Raw genomic sequence first — 15759 nt, forward strand, 5'->3', positions numbered from 1 at the left:
TCACTGGGTCCTGTAGGTGACCTTCTGTGGATTCATCCTGTCAAAGCTGAGGGAGGCATAATGCAGCTCCTGCTCCATCTCCAAGGTGGAGGCCGTCCCTGCAGAGCTCGTGGGGTCACGGGGGCTGTCTAACTTTGACTCCTGCTGGTGACCCTGTGTGGAGAGCAAAGAAGGTGGTCAGAGAAGAGCAGTGGAGAGGGCATGGAGAAGGCAGAGGGGTCCATGAGGTGAATTTGATTCTGACAGGACATTTAATTATTCTTCCATTCTTTTATCAAACTTTTCTTAAAATCCCAATTATCCAACATATATAGCACTTTTATGTTTCTTTCCCATTCTGCTGAACACTCACACAGACCCATGTGGAAAAAACTATTATTATGCAGAGAAAGAAACTAAGTCTCAGAGAGTTAGATACTTCCAAAAGTCACACACCTACTGATCATGGTCTCTCTGAGGTCTCATATGTGCCAGACACTGGATACACAAGAAGTTGTTTATGAAAAACTACTTCTCTTGTTGTATGTCAATGCTTTACTCTCACACTACTATCACACTCACAGCTCTTCTGACACCAGATGTGTGTGGTCTTTTTCCCCCACAACAAGCAATTCTCTGTGACACCAGTGGGTTGTCCTACAATTGAACTCAATGTTGACACTATCTACTTGGAGATAGCCTCAGATCCCACAGATTAAGGGCTCAGTCCCACAAGATTCTCCCCCCTTCGGATGCCAATCTCAAGTCAAGCTTGTCACCTGTGCTTCTGACCAACTGACTGTAAATTGGAGGTTCCAATGGCTCGCTCCTTGGGTTCAATTAATTTGCTATAGTGGCTCAGAGAATTCAGGAAAACACTTTCCCTACTGTGTACCAGTGTATTATAAAAGGGTGTGATAAAGGATACAGATGAACATCCAAATGGAAGAGATGCATAGGGGAAGGTAGGTGGGAAAGGGCTTGGATCTTCCACGTTCTCTCTAAGTGCACTACCATTCCAGCACCTCCATCTGTTCACCAAGGCGGAAGCTCCCTGAACCCCATACTTTTGGGATTTTGAAGGAGGCTTCTTCACACAGGCTTGATCAGTTATTAACTGCAATTCCAGCCTCTCTCAAGTCTCTGGAGAATGGAGTCAGGAATGAAAATCCCCAACCACGAGCCCATGAAGAGTTACCTCATTAAAACAAAGACAGTGTTCTCACCCAAGAAGCCAAGGGATTTAGGAGGACAGCCATTTTTGCTGCAGACTCATTTCTTAGCTCTAGATTTACTGCAACAATTCTCAGAAGAGTCTTTCCACTTCTCCTCCTCCCATTCTCTCTTGAACTCACTCTCTTGAGCCTCTACCAGGCTACCAGATCTGCTTTTGTCAAGATTAGCTGTGATATCACTTAGCTAAATTTAAATGCTCATTTCTCAGACTCTATCCCACTGGACTTATCAGCATTAGAAACAAATATGCACTTTAACCTCCTTGAAGCTCCATCTCCCCTTGAGCCATGAGGACACAACCTTACACCCTCCTGGTCATTTATTTTTTTCTTGGTGATATTCTTACTGTTTCAAATTTATGTCCCTGACTCTAAATGCTGGAGGGCCCCAAGGCTCTGTCTGTGGACCCCTTCTCTTCTTTGTGGTTTCATCCACTATCAGACCTTGATGTGGAGGACCCCCAAACCTCTGTGTCTTGCTACTGGACCCCTCTCCTGAGCTCCAAACTCTTGCCATCTACTTGTCATCTTCATTTGGAAGTCTCAGAGGTACTTCAAACTTAAGGTAACCAAAATAACGTTTGATCCACTCTTGTCCATATACTCTCTCTGCAGAGTCAGTAATTTCAGGAATGGCAATTCAATTCTTTAAGTTCCTCAAGACAACCACATTGGAGTCATCTTTGGTATCTATGGACATTTATGAACATCTATATAACATCTGTGGCTATCTATGGACATCTATACCATCTATGAATATCTCTGACATCTATGGACACGTGTGGAGTCACCTTTGACGTCTATGATGCCTATGAGGTAGCGAAAGTAAGCTGTCTTTGATCATATTCCTCGTGTACTCTATCACTCCAGTAACAAATCCTGTTGGCTTCATCTTCAAAATGTATCCAGAACCCAACTTCTTCACACCAGATTGATCATTGCTATCCTGGAATAACTCTGTCTATGGACTGACTTTTGTCCCCTGAAATTCATATATTCAAACTATAACTCCCAATGTGACTGTATTTTGAGATAGGGCCTTTAAAGATACAGTTAAGTTTAAGTGAGGGCATTAGAGTAGGGCCCAAAGTGACTTACGTTCTTACAAGAAGAAGAAAAGACACTAAGGATGTGTGTGCACAGAGAAAAGGCCGTGTGAGGACATAGCAAGAAGGCAGCCATCTGTGCAAGATGAGGAGAGAGTTGTCAGGAGAAATAAACCTTGCCGGCACTTTGATCTTGGACTTCCAGCCTAAAGAACGGTGAGAAAATAAATTTCTGTAGTGTAAGCAACCCAATCTATAGTATCTTGTTACGGCAGCCCCAGCAAACTAATACAGTCTGCGTCATCTCCTGCCTGGATTATTTGAGTGTCTTCCATGACTAGTCTCCTCTCTTCTATCCTATCTTGCTACAAGACTTCACAGAGCAGCCAGATGGATCTCATTAAAATTAATGTCAGTTCATATCTGTGAAATAATAGAATATATCTTTATCTATATATCTACATCTGTATCTAATATAGATGTTGAATAGGTATAGTTGATGTGAATATAGATATAGATATAGATCTACCTCCAGTTTGTGTTTTAATGTTAGGTCTTTGACTCTGGTTCCTGAAGCCCACCTCCTAAATCCCTTGGGATTTCCCAGGTGATAATAGTGTCTTTTTCTCTAATGAGACAACTCTTGGTGGGCTCCTGGATGGGGGTTGGTCACCAGAAAGACCAAGCGGTGACTAGAAGCTTGGAACTTTAAGCCCCATTGACTATCCTCCAGAAAGCGGAGAGAAGCTGGAAATGGAGGTAATACTCAATCATGTCTACATGACGAAGCTTCCATTAAATCCTAATGGTATGAGGTTCCAGGAGCTTCTGGGGTGGTGAACACGTGGAGGTGCTGGGAGAATGGCACTCCCAGACAAGATATGTGAGCTCCTAGCCTCCTCCCACATACGGTACCCTATGCATTTCTTCATCTAGAATTTCATCTGTATCCTTTATCTTATGCTTTTAAAATAAGCTGGAACACAGTAAGTAAACTTTTCCTGAATTCTCTGAGCCACTCTAGGAAATTAATTGAACCTGATCAGGGAGTTGTAGGAACCTTCAATTTATAACCAGTTGGTCAGAAGTACAGGTGACAACCTGGACTTGAGATTGGCGTCTGAAGTGGGGGGTGGGGGACAGTATTGTGGGACTGAGCCCTTAACCAGTGGAATTTGATGCTATCTCCATGTATATAGTGTCAGAATTGATTTAAATTGTAGGTCACCCAGCTAGTGTTGCAGAGAATTGCTTGGTGTGGGGAAAACCCACATACACCTGGTGTCAGAGTATCAGAAGTGAAATGTTCTGTGTGAGTATTAAAGGAGACACACACGGAAGTTGTCACTCTTCTCAAAATACCTGAGCAATGATGGTGAACTGCAGAACCCTGTGGTATTTGCAGCCTCTGTGCCTCTCCATCCTCATTTCCTCCCCACTGTTCCCCACTCCCCACCCCCACATAGTCTGCTTTAGGAACACTGTCTTGCTTGCTATTTCTCCAAAACATCAGGGATGCCCCAACCTCAGAGCCCTAACACTTGCTGCTCCGTCTGTTTAGAGCCCTCAGTGATCCTTTCTCAGAGCTCACACTGCACTCTTTCACCAAATAAAGGTGTTTTCTCAAAGACTCAAGCCCCCAGGATCATCTCTCCCCATTCACACAGTTCATTGCCCTCCAGAGCACTTATTTCCTGTATATTTTCACTACTTATTTGTTTATTATATTCATCCCCCTCCCCGATAAATGTAAGTCATTGACAGCAGGGACATTTTACATTTGTAACATATGTATTAGTAAAAATACAGGCATTACCCAAGCCCCCAGAACAATCGACAAGCAGGAGATAGTTGCTGAAGGAGTAGATGGATGCAGGGGTGATAGCTGACCGTGTGCACAGAAACCTACAAACGGTGACCACACTAGTCAGAGTTAAATAAATAAATGAAAATCAGGGCTCAAAGGATGAGCAGGAGTAGAGCAGGTTGATATAGGCATGGAAGTGGAGGGAACAGCCGAGCAATGATTCTGAGAAGAAAGAGGCGGACTCTGCTTGAGGTGAGCGAGCAGGCCAGTGTAGGAATAGTGAAGCAATGAAGGTGATTCTGGTTTTCCTGCCCCAAATGCCAAACCAAGTTGTTTGGATACTCGTCTTTCTGCAGTGTAGAGAAGCAGTTCATTTCATTATGGAAGTAATGCTAATGTACTGGGGAGAAGGGAGGGGAGGGCTGCAGCACAATTAAGGAGTAAGGGGGACATCAGCTCAAAGGGAGTGGTTGTATTAAGATGTACTCAGAAGAAGCACAGAGAAGCTTTGCAGCATATGGGAGCAGGAGGAGGTGATGGAGGACTGGAGTGGGAGGAGGATAGGTCTCTGATTCGGTGCCGGGGACAAGAATGCCATTGGTGAGATGTAAAGTCCAGAAGGAGAAGTATGCTTGGAGGTGTATTAACCATGTGTTCCTGACATTTTGACATCTGGGCCTCTCTGGTCTTGGAACTGCCCCTGCCAGGGCTAGTGAATGACCAGAGATAGTAAAGTACTTACCTGCAAGCATGTCTTTCATATTGCAAACCAACCCCTCCAAAACGCACATCCCAACCACTTCCTTTATCAAGCTCTTACACTCCGGAATATCCTTTGCCCTACCCACCCAGGTCCAGGCACCGGATAACTGGAGACAGCCTCTACACCTCAGAACCTGCTGAAATTATTCAAACTAGCCAGTCCTAAATCTGCTTACCCTGCCTCATCTTGCCTTTCCCACAGAAACCACAATAAAACCTCTTGCCCACATTTTTCCTTTGCTCCTTCAGCCTCCTGACCAACCCTGGTGCTTCCTCACATGGCCCTGTGTGGTGTGGCATTTTTCCCTCTTCTTGAGAATTGTGAGTGACAACTGTCTCCCAATGAGTTGACCTCACATACCTAAATATGATCATGTGTCACTTAACGACGGGGATACATTCTGAGAAATGTATCTTGAGGTGATTTCAATATTGTGTGAGCATCATAGAGTGTACTTACACAAATCTAGATGATATAGCCTACTACATACCTAGGTTGTATGGTACTAATCTTATGGGACCACCATTGTATACACGATCTGTCGTTGACCGAAACGTTGTTGTGTAGTGCATGACTGTAATAATAAAACCTAAATTTTCAAACAAGCAGGAGTGTGATGAGGTTATTTCTGGACATGCCTAATGGAGCATGACTGTGGGCCACCCCTGGGGAGATGTGGCAGGCAGACTGCATGCCAAGATGCCCACATCACTCACCAGGTAAGCTGGTCCAATGGCAGGATGGATGTCATCCACACCCATTGCTGTCCTGGCTGCTTTCTTACTGCGGGTCTTAAATCTGATGGGAGACACCAGGGTCTTTGATACAGGTCACTCTTTTGAGGCTGGAGTGAGTGACTAAGGCAGGTCAAGGATGAGGTGAGCCCAGGAGCCTTCATAACATGACTTTGTGAGAAGGCCCCTTCCCCTGCTTCTGGACGTCTGGAACCAGGGCTGGGAATACTCTCATGCCTGGCTCGGGGGCTACCAGCTGGATTATCACCACCACCATATCCCCTCCCCTGGCTCTGGGCCCTCACAACCCCTCCAGGTTTCTACTCTCCACCCCTTGGCCAACATCCAACCCAGCTCACATGAAGAAGATGAGGCAGAGGCAGAGAGAGAGCAGTGTGGTGACACCAGCTCCCCCAAGAGCCCTGTGAATCACTCTGATCTGGTCCTTGGTTCTCCTACAGACAAGACACTTGGGGTCAACTCCAATCTTGACGAACTGACTTGTGACCTCTCCTCTTCAGCACATAGAGAGGAGCACATCTCCCCTCCCATCCCGGGTTCAGCCTCTGGGTTCTTCCACCCATCATAGGACCTGAGCTTTCTCTAGAAAGGAATGGTCCATGCTACACCTCCTATCCAGGCCCCTCACTCTTGTACAACAAACTCCATCTCTTCCAGCACCCAGGTTCTTCTCTACCCAGGGTCTGTCTGCAACAGCCCACAGACCTGGCCCCTGGCCTCACCAGGATCGTGAGGCTCTGGGCTCTCTGGGAATTGCAGAAAGAGAGAGAAACACAGCCCACAGAGCCCTATGGGATGCTGAAAGGCTTTGTCCTTTTTTCCTTCAAGGGAAGGTGTCTGAATCTCCTCTCCTGTCCTCCACTGGCCCCACCCCTCAGGGTCAAAGGTGATCTTTCATGCCTCCAGAAGTGGGTGGAACCTGGGAGTTCTCAGACCTCCAAGTCAGACCCAGATGGCTCTCCTGACCCCGCCTGGCCATGCCTCCTGGGGACCCAACACTCCAGGGTGAAGGATGTGTTTCCGGGCTTCACCTGTCAATAGTTTTATGGGCACTGCTGAGAAAGCCGCAATAGAACTCACTGTCCAGTGAGGGGACCAGATGTCGTTACCCATGGGAATAGAGCAGTTGGGGAAGCTGGGCTCCGGAGACAGGTCAGGGTGAGGGTGGATGATTGACAGTCAAAAAAGAGCCCAAAGAGATTTTGAGGGCAATGAAACTTCTCTGTATGATACTACAATGATGGATACATGTCATTACACATTTGTGCAAACCCATGGCACGTACAACACCAAGAGTGAACCCTAATGTCAATGACAAACTTTGAGTGATAGTGAAATGTCCATGTGGATTCATGAGTTGTAACAAATGTCCCCTCTGTTGGGGGATGTTGATAGTGGAGAAGCTGTGCATGTGTGGGAAAGTGCAGCGGGTATGGGGGAAATCTCTCTAACTTCTGCTCACATTTCTGTGAAACTAAAATTGCTCTGAACAATAAAGCCTACTAAAAAATTCTCCCAAGGCCTTCAGTCACTGGAGGAAGATATAAAGCACATTAAGAATGGGCAGGGATCAAGTTGCTGGTCATCCTGGCAAGACCAGAATTGGGGGATGTTGGAGAAAGAGGCCTGAAGGGGGCTTTCATGGGTTACTGCAGCTCCTCCACCCTAGCCCCAACATCTGGGCTCTGAAAGTCCAATTATGACCCAACTTGGCAGAGACCCCACCCCAGTCAATGCCCCATTGGAGAGGGCTCCTTCCTACCTGTGCCATCCCTTAGGCAGACACTGACTGCTGGGTTCTCTGGTGTACCTAGGATGAGAAGAGGGGACTCTCCTTTCAATGGAGAAGGTTGGGTATGAAATGTAGGCATCCCCCTATCCCAGGGTAAGAAATACATGAGGATCAGGATGTGGATCCTCCTAGGTCCACTACTCAGCCAGACCCCCGGGACACAAGCACCAAGTGTCCCCAGCCTGACATCCATTCCCCTCACACACTCAGGGACCCGGGCATCCTGGCCCAGCACTCACAGGTGACATTGAGCTGGATGGTCCTTCCCACGATCCCACCAGCTGCAGGGAACTTCACCTGACAGGTGAGGTTGGTGCCGTGGTCCTAGGGCCATAGGGTGAGGGTGAGCACTGAGGAGAGGCAGGTCCTGGGGCCCAGGGAGGTGAGGGCAGCTGATGTCCAGGAGAATATGGGGGGCATGCCCCACTGACAGGCCCATGGCATGGAGCAGGTCAGGTTTCTGGAGCGGCCAGGCTTTAGGGTCCCCGGAATGAGAATGTGGGGTTTGTGGGTCATGGATGGTGAGGAGATGGGGAGACACAGGGATCAGGAGGGAGAGTCTGAGTTGTGGCCCTGCAAGTAGCCTCATGCTTTGCTCCAGCTCCTACCTCTAAGCCCCGACACCCTGTACCCCTATTCCCCTCAAAGGAGGAGGGTCCCATCCCAGTCCTGCCTTGGCCCCCATGTCCTTCCCACGTGGCATCTCCCGGAGCCCACTCTTTACTCATCACATGTACAGAGAGGTTAGATTTGTAATTCCATTTTTCCCTTCCTCTATCCACTCGAAAAAAGTATTTTCCCTTGTCCCTCCTCCTGACATCTCTGATAACCAGGGAGCAGTTGTGGGTCTGAGGGTCCCCAAAGACCCAGGGCGGAATCGGCCCTGGGTCTCCTCCTGCATTTTTTGATCTGGGTCGTTTGTGGCCACTGGAGTGCCCTTGTGTATATTGACTCCTTCCCAGAACAAGTAGCGGTGAGCTGGGGCAGAGTCAGTCCATTTGTCCCAGGGATGGGAGAAGGTGCAGGACACAGAGACGCACAGGTGCTTCTGCGCGGTCATGGATTCCTGGACTTCCAACTGGTATTTTTTATACTGGGCCAGGGACCCTGTGGGGAGAGAAGGGTCAGCCACAGTCCCCACCCAACTGGCCCCCTCTCCACTTGGCCCACTCGCTTACCCACAGCAGGGGCAGCAGCAGTGGCAGCATCTCTGATACGGAGAGTTCTGAGCATCTGTCCTGTAACTGGAAAGAGAAGAGGAAGATAAATGGGAGGGGAGGCTGCGGGAAGAACCACAGGAACATAGAGAAGATGACCTGACCTCAGCCTTTCACAGAAAAAGAACTGCAGGCTGGAGCTTTTTCACCTCTGCACAGAGAAGGTGGACACCCTGCAATCAAAAGACCCTGAGACCCACCCAGAGGGGAGCAGACAAGGAGCAGATCCCATGTCCTGCCCCCATCTTGGTGCTTCCTTCCAGCACTGGAGCCTGGACCAGGACCTCTGAAGACATCTGAGGAGTGGGACATGGTGAATCTCTATGGGCCTCCCATCTGAGGTGCATTTCTGAGCCCTGTTGTCTACACCAGGGAGCTGGCCAGCTCCTGCTGGAGCACGGAGGGTCAGAGCCTCATCTAGAGCCCGGGTGGTCGGTCCTGCCAGGAGTAAGATTCCTTATGGTCTGTGTGAGTGTCTGGGGCAGAGGAAAAGAAGGGGGTCCTAGGTGAGGTGAAGGTAGCAGCCAATCATTCGTTCATTCATTCATTCACTCCCCAAACACTTAGTGAGCATCTCTGTTTTGGGAAGGCTGGAGACAAGATGGGAGAAGACCGACTTGGTCCATGCCCATGAGATGCTCCCCACCCATTGGAGTCACTTCCTCCCCAGCACTCCGTACTGATGGGCTTTAGAGCTGCAGTCACTGGTGAGTTTGCTATGTGTCCTGGTAGCATATTGGGTATTTTCTAAAATATGAGTATGGGATTTTTTTTTTTTACTTCTTGTATGCAGATTGGTGAAGTTAAAATGGCATTTACAAAATAAAAAACATGTAGCATCTTCATGTAAAACAAAGCTGGGAACATATGTTTTAGGAGCCAGTGCAGATGAAACTTTTTTCCCTGAATGCTGCTATTCGGTGATGTGTGTCCTGAGACTGATTTTTTTAGATCTTCTTATTACAGATTAGCATTTCCTGTCATGTAAATCATATTTTTTCTCACAGTTACATGTGGCTTACAAGGCAAAATATTTCCAGGAAACACGAGTGGAATGTACAGCTACAATTAAAATTTTAGGTTCAGCTCACACGGTTTTGCGTCTCACTCTGCGTCTTACGCATCTGAGAAATCCCTGACACCTGTGACATAACAGCATTTGCCACCATTGATTTGTAAAATCTTTCAACTACAGTAGTATCTAGATAACTGTTCCTTCAACCTTACTAACAGAGAGTGATTATACACCCTCATTTGATATGTAAGGAATTGAGTCTCCAATAAGTAAAACAATACTACTTCTAGGTTATTAAAAAAGTGAGAATGTGAATAAACAAGTGGGACTTTATCAGATTAAAGAGCTTTTATAAGACAAATGAAACCCGAATCAAGATGAACAGACAACCAGCCAGCTGGGAGAGAATATTTGCAAAACATACATCTGACAAGGGGTTGATCTCCATAATATATAAAGAACTCACACAACTGAACAACAAAAAAAACAAACAACCCGATCAAAAAATCGGCAGAGGAAATGAACAGACACTTCTCCAAGGAAGATATACAAATGGTCAATAGGCACATGAAAAGATGTTCAACATCACTAATAATCAGGGAAATGCAAATCAAAACAACACTAAGATACCACCTCACGCCTGTTAGAATGGCTATAATCACCAAGACAAAAAACAACAAATGTTGGAGAGGATGTGGAGAAACAGGAAGCCTCATACACAGCTGGTGGGAATGCAGATTGGTGCAGCCTCTATGGAAAACAGTATGGAGATTCCTCAAAGAATTAAAAATAGAGATGCCCCATGACTCAGTCATTCCACTACTGGGAATCTATCCAACGAACCTGAAATCAACCATCCAAAGAGGCTTATGCACCCCTATGTTCATTGCAGCATTATTCACCACAGGCAAGAAGTGGAAGCAACCTAAGTGTCCCTCGACTGACGATTGGATTAAGAAAATGTGGTATATATATACAATGGAATACTACTCAGCCATAAAAAAGACAAAATCGGCCCATTTGCAGCAACATGGATGGGCCTGGAGCGTATTATGTTAAGTGAAATAAGCCAGAGAGAGAAAGACAAACACTGTATGATCTCACTCATATGTGGAATATAAACCAACACATGGACAGAGAAAACTGGACTGTGGTTACCAGGGGCAGTGGGGGTGGGGGGTGGGCACAAGGGGTGAAGGGAGTCGTGTATATGGTGATGGACAAACAAAAATGTACAACCCAAAATTTCACAATGTTAGAAACCATTAAAACATCAATAAAAAAAAAGTGAGAATGTGGAACATAATGGAAACCCCAATACAATTGGTTTCACAATGAAGAAAGTTACACCATGTTCACTTGAAGGTTCTGTGAGTTCTCATTATTTTTCTTTCATGAACACCATGATTTACATAAAATAAAATATACCTACTTGAAATGTACATTTCTATGGATTTTGACAGACACATACAGCTCGGTTATGACCTCCACAATCAGGACATAGAACATTTCCATGACCCCAAAAGGATAACCCACACCTATTTGCAGCTTATCACTCCCAGATCCACCCCTCGTAACCAATGGTATACTCTCTATCTCGGTGAATTAATTTTGTCTACTGGAGAATTTCCTAGAAGCATACTCATTTGTGTCTATATTCTCACACTCTGCATACTATTTTTGAAATGGATCATGTTGCACGTTTCTATAGTTCATAATGTCTGATTACTAAGGAGCATTCCATTATGTGGGTGGACTTTAATCTTTTATTTATTCACCTATTGACAGACATTTGAAATTTTTGAGTTTTTGCCAATAAATATTAAGGCGGAAGTCTTTTTATGGACATATTTTCATCCTCACAAGTATGGAATTGTTAGATCGAAGAGTAGCCACATGTTTAACTTTAGTAGAAATTGCCAAATTCTTGTCCAGAATGGTTTTAACCTTTACACTCCTGTCTGTAAAGTGCCAGAATTCTAGCGCTTCACACCCACATTAACACTTCGTATCGTCAGTCTTTTAAATTTTAACGGTTCTAGTGGGAGTGTAGTGGTATCTCATGGTGCTTTATAATTTTAATTTATTTTAAATTTAGATACAATGAGAATCACATTTTATTACATACAATTTTGTGAGGTTTTACAGATGTATATCATATGTAACCACAACCACAGTCAAGAGACTGAAGAGTACCATTACCCAAGTCATTCCCTTGTGCTGTCCCTAGGGAAACAAATCCTCCCTCCACCTAGAACCCTGAAAAAATGCTGGTCCGTCTTCTGTCCCTCTTCTTTTGCCGTTTATAGATGTCATAGGAATGGAATCAGATGAAATATATTCTTCGAAATCTAGCTTCATTAGCCTGGCATAATGCATTTGAGGTTTCTCCATGTTATTGGGTGTATGTATCAATAATTTGCTTCATTTAATTGCTGGCTGGTACTCCACTGTTTCAATGTAGCCCATCTTATAAACACTTACCAGCTGAAGAACATTTACTTTGTTTCCAGGTTTGGAGTGACTGCGAATAAAGCTGCTATAAGTATTCACATGTAGGCATTTGTGGGAACATACGTTTGTATTTGTCTTGCGTAAATAAATACCTAGGCATCAGATTTCTTGGTCCCCTGGAAAGTGTAGGTTTAACTTTTTATGAATTTGCCAAACCTTTGACTGTACCGTTGGTCTTCCCACCTACAGCGTGTGTGAGTTCTGGCTGCTCCACATCCTCATTGGCATTTGCTGTTATCAGGATTTCTTTTTTCTTTTTCTTTAGTATTTCAGTTATTCTAATAGGTGTATATCTCATTCTCAATTTAGTTTGTAATTTCCCAATGAAAAGTGATGTTGAGCATGCTTTCACGTGCTTATTTGTCATCTATTTTTCTTCTTTGATGAAGTGGCTCATTAAATCTTTGACTACTTTCTTATTATGATGAAATATATGTAACAAAACTACCATTTTAACCTTTTTTAATTGTTCATGTCAGTGGCATTCAGTATGTTCCCCTTGTTCTACAACCATCACCACCATCCACCTCTAGAACTTTTTTAATCTTCCTAAACTGAAATTGTGCCCATTAAATGAACAAATCTCCATTTCCCCTCGCCCAAGACCCTGGCCATCACCATTCTATTTTCTGTGTGTCTATTAATTCCCTGACTTAGACATTCGATTGAAGTGGAATCTACAGGATTTGTCCTTGTGTGACTGACTTATTTCACTTAGCCTAATGTCTCCAATCCACATTGAGGCAGGTGTCAGTATTTCCTTCCTTTTTAAGGCTGAATAACATTCCATTGTATGTGTTTTCCACATTTAGTTAATCCATTCCTCTGTTGATGGACCCTTGGGTGGCTTCTACCTTGTCATTATTGTCAATAGTGCTGCTAAGAACATGGGTGCACAGACATCTATTCGAGTTCCTGCTTTTGATTCTTTGAGTACACATCCATAAGTGAAAAAACTCGATCATATGATAATTCTATTTTTATTTTTTTGAGGAACTGCCAGGGTGTTTTCCACAGCAGATGCACCATTTTACAATCTAAAAGTAAAGCACAGAACTCCCACTATCTCCACATCCTTGTCACCACTTATTTCTCCTTTCTTTCTTTTTTTAAATTGCCACACTAATGGGTATGAAGTTATACTTCCTTGTGTAGTTAAGTTTGCATTATCCTAACATTAGTAATGTTTATCGTGTTTACAGTGTTTACTGGGGATGTGTATATGTTTGGAGAAATTTCTATTCAAATCCTTGGCCAATTTTTATTTAGTGGTATTTGTTTCTTTGTTGTTGAGTAGCTGGTTGTTTAAACACATGTAAAACTAGATTCTTTTTATGTTTGTTTACTGCTGTTTTGTTTTGAGAGTCCTTGTTACATTCCAGATACAAGTCACCCATCAGATATATATTTGCAGATATATTCTTCCAGTCTGTAACTTTTAGCTTTCTTAATAGTGGCTTTTATGGAACAGCAGGCCCCCATTGCCCAAGACATGTGTCACCCATGAGGTGACCCACAGGTGTGTCAGGATGTGGAACAGCAGAGCAAAGATTACAAGGGGGAAGGTCTGCAGGCCAGATGGGGGCATTCAGGGGTGCAAAGGTGATGTGAGAATTGCAGCCACTCAAAAAGCACAGAACTTAATCCCTGGACCCTGTAAATGTTCCCTAATAAGTAAAAAGAATTTTTACAGATGTTATTAAGATAAGGATCTTGACCTGTGGAGATGATCCTAGATTATATGGGTTGGTCCCTAAATCTCGTCACAAGTGTCCTTCTAAGAGAGAAGCAGAGAGTGATGCTCCACACACAGAGGAGGATGAGCAATGTGACCACAGAGACAGAGTGATGTGGCCACAAGTCAAGGAATGCCGGCAGCACAATCATCCGGGAGAAGTAAGAGGTGGATTTTCTTCTTGAGCCTCTGAGTGAGTGCAACCTACAACAACTTGATTTCTGCCAAGCATGACTGATTTTGGATGATGGGGTTCAGGCCACGTTACCCCAAGATGTGGCACCTTTGCATATTGAATATTTCAAACTGAAGTAATTAGAGAAATGGCATGTGCAGGAAGGACTTTCTGACCTTCTCCTGAAGTGAGTCATAAACCCTCACTGAGAGATGCCCTCTGTATCCTGGAGGAAAGGAGCATGTTATCTCCCAAGATCAAGGGACACAGAGAGGCATCTGAAGCAACAGGCTTTGCTAAGTTTCTCCCAGTTTACTGCACTTAGCTCACACTCTTTGTCCTATCATATCTCTCCACGACTTGCCACTCTTCATCAAATCTAGCAGGAAAATACTCCAGTTGAACCTTTTACTCAGTTCTTCATTTCCTTACGAAGTCTCCTGTGCCACATGAAACTTACATTAAATACATTTTTATGCAATTATCTTGTCAATCTGCCTTGGGTCACAAGGATCCAATGAAAAACTTACAAGAGTACAGGGAAAATATTATTTCTCTCTTTCAGAGATTTCTGGCCTCCAGCACTGTGAGAGATAAAATTGTCTTGTTTTAGACTCTGAATGTGTGGTCATTGTGACAGTGGCCCCAGGAAGCTAATACAGGCAGGAAACCAGAGAGATGCCATGTCCAAGGAGATTGGAGAGAATAACAAAGAAAAGCTCTCCTTCATAGACCCATTCCTCTGTACCTCTTTGCAGCCAAACTACTCAAACTGATGCTTGTACCACTCTTCCCATCTGCCTTCCTCCAATTCTTTCCCAGACTTGCTCCAACCAAGTCTTCACCCCTTTCCCAACTCTCCATTAAAACTGCTGTGTCACGATCACCAAGGACAAACGTGTTTCCTTGTGCCCTTCTCTTCTCTGTGTGCTGTCAGCCCCTTTTTGTCTCATGTGTTGTCATCACTTTGCATGGCTCTACGTCTTCACACCTCCAGCCTGAACCCTTCTCCTGATCTGCAGACATTTGTATCCTACTCTCTCACTAATGTCCATAGTTGAATGTCAAGTTGCTTCTCAGAATGAACATCCCTCTTCAAAACCCTACTCTCTGACATCCTCCATGGAACACAACTCCATCCCTCCAGTCGCTCAGGGCAAACATTAGGGCATCATCCTTGCTCCTCTCTCTCCTCATTCCCCACATCCGTTAGAAAACCCTGCTAGTTCCATCTTCATAATACGTCTAAACACAAACTCTCACTCTCCAGCCCGCCTCCCTGGTTCAAGTCTCCATCACCTCCTGCCTGGAGAATTCAGCAGTCCCTTCCCAATCTCTGCGTTGCAGCTGTGGACCCACTTTGGCCTTTTCTGAACAGAGCAGCCATGGGGATCCTGTGAAAATGGAAGTTCAACCATATCCTCCATGGTGTCCAGAATCTTGCATTTCTTGCAATGCTTCACAAGCTCTGCACCAGCACATGGTCTGCACCATCCTCCCAGCTTCTCCCCTCCCCGGGCCTCCCTCTGTTGTCAGATTTCTTCCTCCTGTTTCCCCTACACACCAGGCGTGCTTTTGTCTCAGACTATTCTACTCGCTGTCCTCTCTCTTCCCTTTTCCTGGGGTAATTTTCCCTCAGGCAAACACAGAACCTGCTTTCTTACCATCTTAAGTCTTTGCTCAAATGTCACTCCTCACACTCTCAGATGTAGAAAATTATCCCCAA

General features: G+C 44.9%; 1 pseudogene; it reads right to left on the reverse strand.

Moving 5' to 3' along the window:
* LOC131397271 (myeloid cell surface antigen CD33-like) lies at positions 1 to 8585 on the reverse strand (annotated as a pseudogene).
* Positions 8586 to 15759: the final 7174 nt, after the last annotated feature.

Source organism: Diceros bicornis, chromosome 34 (genome assembly GCF_020826845.1).
Source record: "Diceros bicornis minor isolate mBicDic1 chromosome 34, mDicBic1.mat.cur, whole genome shotgun sequence".
NCBI classification, from domain to species: domain Eukaryota; kingdom Metazoa; phylum Chordata; class Mammalia; order Perissodactyla; family Rhinocerotidae; genus Diceros; species Diceros bicornis.